Genomic DNA, 4751 nt, shown 5'->3' on the forward strand with positions numbered 1-4751 from the left:
TGAGACTGCACCATCAATTTATACAGGGGCATTATGATACCGGCTGATTTGTTTTCAATTCCCTTCCTAATAATTCCCAGCATGGTGTTGGCCTTTTTTATTGCAATCGCACACTGTCTTGACATTTTCAGTGAGTTATCTACCACGACCCCAAGATCTCTCTCTTGGTCAGTCTCTGCCAGTTCACACCCCCATCAACTTGTATTTGTAGCTGGGATTTTTGGCCCCAATGTGCATTACTTTGCACTTGGCCACATTGAACCTCATCTGCCACATTGACGCCCACTCACCCAGCCTCAACAGACCCCTTTGGAGTGCCTCACAATCCTCTCTGGTTCTCACCGCCCTGAACAATTTAGTGTCATAGGGAATTGTAGGATGCATCAGAAAAACTGCTGTGTTACATCTCCCAATCCCCTTAAACAAATATTGCAACTGGACATGCATTTCCACTAGATTTCCATATAGGTGTCATGGGAGGTAGTAGGAAGGAAGAGAATATTCTAGGCTGGTTCCTATATCCAGTGGAGTTAGACTGTTCTAATTGAAACAGAAGACCAGTGGCAGCTTAATAACATTTATTCCAGCATGAGTTTGAGTGAGTCAGAGTTCACTTTTTCAGAAGCTTCTAATCGAGAAACGTATAAAGGGAAAATGCCGGTAAAGGGCATTACAAATTGTTTTCCTTGAAGCTCCAGAGTTTTAGTCAGTGAAGTCTGGATTCTGTGTAGAAACTTCTGGTGACTTTGAAAATTGACTGACATAATGGAGGAATTGTACAGAAGCGGAAAGAATAATGACCAATTCACAGACCTGAATATTGTCTCTGAGTGTCTTATCACCAGGAATGAGTTCACACGTGTTCATCAATCAATGACTGCAACGGAAAGTGATGACTTTCATGTGCAAAGCAGGTATCACAGATCAAACTGTGCACACAGCATTTGATGTCACCTGTCATCAGCTCAAGCATAATATTTTTCCAGCATGTACTCTTCATTCATTCAGCTGTAAATCACTGAGTGAAGAAAGGTCAAGTGATTTAGAGACCTTTAATTGGCTTACAGCTGAATGTATGAATGCCCTCTATTGTCTGACATGAGAAGACTCTAAAGTTCTGTCTGCAGGTGATGGCCACACATGTGTGAACTTCTTCTTAGGCAACATTCCTATGTGCCAGGTGGATTTTTAATGCAAAAAGTCTATTTGCATTAAGCACCTGGAACTTTTTCAATGCCAAACATTCTTTAAAATTGGCCAAAAAAAATTGTTTGTTTTTTGTTTTAAATCTAGAGGAATTTCCCCCCTCTTGTTGAAAAGAATTGGCAGAAACTTGCATGCACTATCATTATCAACGGTTGCACTATAATGAACAATGAATTTCTAAGAGAGATTCAGTACTTAGGTTAATTTTGGTTTCCCACTGGTGACACTGTAATTCACAGGAACGATGGTATCGGTATGGATAGAGAATTTGTTTAGTGCTGTACTCAGTACATGGCTCATCCAATATATTTTATTTATTATTTATGTTATTCACAGGCTGCCTTTTTAACTGGGACTCAAGGCAGATTACACAGAGTGAGCCAATACCATCAACAGGATGAGACATTCAATAAACGCTTAAATAGAATTAGGGATTGTTGAAGTCTGGAACCAACCAGAAATCTTAACAAACAGAACTGAAGCAAAGCATCAGTATTAGAGTGTCAGGGACAGTCCTCATATGAAGTGATATATAACAACTACATCAGATAATTGGTTTCAGAGGAAGCATTATTTTCCCCAGTTTCTTTCTGAGTGTCAACTTAAGAAGAAGAAGAATATGATGATGATATTGGATTTATATCCCGCCCTCCACTCCGAAGAGTCTCAGAGCGGCTCACAATCTCCTTTCCCTTCCTCCCCCACAACAGACACCCTGTGAGGTAGATGAAGATATTGGATTTATATCCCGCCCACCACTCTGAAGAGTCTCAGAGCGGCTCACAATCTCCTTTACCTTCCTCCCCCACAACAGACACCCTGTGAGGTGAGTGGGGCTGGCGAGGGCTCTCACAGCAGCTGCCCTTTCAAGGACAACCTCTGCCAGGGCTGTGGCTGACCCAAGGCCATGCTAGCAGGTGCAAATGGAGGAGTGGGGAATCAAACCCGGTTCTCCCAGATAAGAGTCCGCACACTTAACCACTACACCAAACTGGCTCTCCTCTTAAGGAAAAATTTAGGCAGAAAAAAGGAAAAGCCTTTCCCCCCCCCCCCTTCAATTCAGATCCTAAAATATCAAGGCCAGCACAGATTCGTGTATCTCCACCTGGGTAAGGAAAAGCTGTGGTCCAAGACTTCCACAGCAGCTGCACAAGAGGAAAAAAGACTCTACGGTAGTGGTACTCACTCCTCAAATAATAGAAAGCTATACTGGAACAATTCCCACTAACCAAAAGAGCCAATGGACTACGATACAATGCACATATCGACCCAGATACGTCCAAACAACAACATATAATATAACCTTTTTAATCGTCAGAGTATCTCTGAGCATGTGGGGTTGCCTCTTCCCATTATTTTTAACCACTCTTTGGGTATCTGGAGTGAGGCGAAGGGCCTGGCAGGATGGTTTATGACACAAAAAAGTATGCACACATTTGACTTCTCCAGGAATTCTTTATTAGACTAGATGCTAAAAGACAAATTGCTTCCCTGTGCTAAAAGTTTCCTTCAAGTTTTGCTCCAGTCTTTCAGGAGAGCAGGTGGTTCAAACCTGTTTTATAGGTGTGAGGCTCATCTCGAGACTGCTCCGTTTGCCCATCCTACTTTGTAATTTCAACTCTTACCCAAGAGGTTCTTCCCCGGTCTCAGAATGGACATGAAAGAAGAGTTAACCATTTCCTGACCCTGGCTGGCTGGTTCTCAGAGCTAGGAACTTTCCATCCCTCCTTACTCAGCCATTCAAAAATGCTCTTCATTATAGGGAAGTTACTCCACCCCCTATTACTAGGGTTGCCAAGTCCAATTCAAGAAATATCTGGGGACTTTGGGGGTGGAGCCAGGAGACTTTGGGGGTGGGGCCAGGAGACATTGGGGTGGAACCAAGATCAAGGCTGTGACAAGCATAATTGAACTCCAACGGGAGTTCTGGCCATCACATTGAAAGGGACGGCACACCTTTTCAATTCCTTCCTTCCATAGTGAAGGACAGGGGCACCTTTTGGGGCTCATAGAATTGGACCCCCTGGTCCAATCTTTTTGAAACTTGAGGGATATTTTGGGGAGAGTCTCCAGATGCTATACTGAAAATTTGGTGCCTCTACCCCAAAAAACAGCCCCCCCCCCAGAGCCCCAGATACCCGCGGATCAATTCTCCATGATTTTCTATGGGACTAAATCTCCATAGGGAATAATAGAGTTCCCAGAAGACGTTTCCCTCCCCTCCCCCCGCTTTCTGATGACCCTGAAGCGGGGGGAGGGTCTCCAAACCTGGGGATCCCATGTGCCCACCTGGGGATTGGCAACCCTACCTATTACTGAGGAACTACCCCCTATTACTGGGGCCCATCCACCCTTATTCCTGCCATCTCAGCCACACACCCTAAGTGAGAACTCCTCCAGTAGCCTCCCCTCTGCCTCAGTCATGCTTATTGTGCTCTGCCCACCGCCCTGTGATGCTCCTCCCAGTCCCACCTGTCCCTGCTTGATCTGGTGGGTCAGTGTCTGTTGCACCATGCTGCCTTTGCTGGCCTGCTCCTTCGTGTTGCTTCTTGTCTCCCAATCCAGCTGAGACCCAAGTCTATCTGAGAAGCTGGGCAGGGAAGGGGGGAGGTTGGGCCACAGCCAGTTCGGCATCTTGACAGGTTCCCCTGGTGATGCCTCTTCTTCTGGCCTCCAGCTGGTTGGTGGTCAACAGCAGGTGGAAGTGCCTGTGCTGCTGCCAGTTCCACACTGATCTGCTACGTCCTCTTAGTGCCTTCAGGTAAGGAGAGTGCCAGTGTTCTAAAAGGCCCAGGGTGTTGGGTGGCCCTAGACTAGGGTTGCCAATCCCAGGTGGGGGCAGGGGATCCCCCGGTTTGGAGGCCCTCCCCCCGCTTCAGGGTCGTTAGAAAGCGGGGAAGAGGGGAGGGAAATGTCTGCTGGGAACTCTGTTATTGCCTATGGAGATTTATTCCCATAGAAGATCATGGAGAATAGATCCACGGGTATCTGGGGCTCTGGGGGGGGGCTGTTTTGGGGGGGTAGAGGCACCAAATTTTCAGTATAGCTTCTAGTGCCTCTCCCCAAAATACCCCCCACGTTTCAAAAAGATTGGACCAGGGGGTCCAATTCTATGAGCCACAAAAGAAGGTGCCCCTATCCTTCATCATTTCCTATGGAAGGAAGGAATTGAAAAGGTGTGCCGTCCCTTGAAATGTGATGGCCAGAACTCCCTTTGGAGTCCAATTATGCTTGTTACAGCCTTGATCTTGGCTCCACCCCCAAAGTCTCCTGGCTCCACCCCCAAAGTCCCCAGATATTTCTTGAATTGGACTTGACAACCCTACCCTAGACAATGGGATAGCATTCAATAGTGGCACGCCCCTTTCCCCCCGCACAAGTTGACCCAGCCACATACACAGAATTGCTGTATCTTTATATAACCCTAATGGACAAGTTGTTTTGTGTGTGAAAGTGTTATCCGGGATGCATAATAACGATGAAAGTATCCCAATTTCTAAAGAAACGGCCCATTTTCCTGGAACATGGAGCAAATAACACATTGG

The sequence above is a fragment of the Heteronotia binoei genome, chromosome 16, assembly GCF_032191835.1.
Source record: "Heteronotia binoei isolate CCM8104 ecotype False Entrance Well chromosome 16, APGP_CSIRO_Hbin_v1, whole genome shotgun sequence".
NCBI classification, from domain to species: domain Eukaryota; kingdom Metazoa; phylum Chordata; class Lepidosauria; order Squamata; family Gekkonidae; genus Heteronotia; species Heteronotia binoei.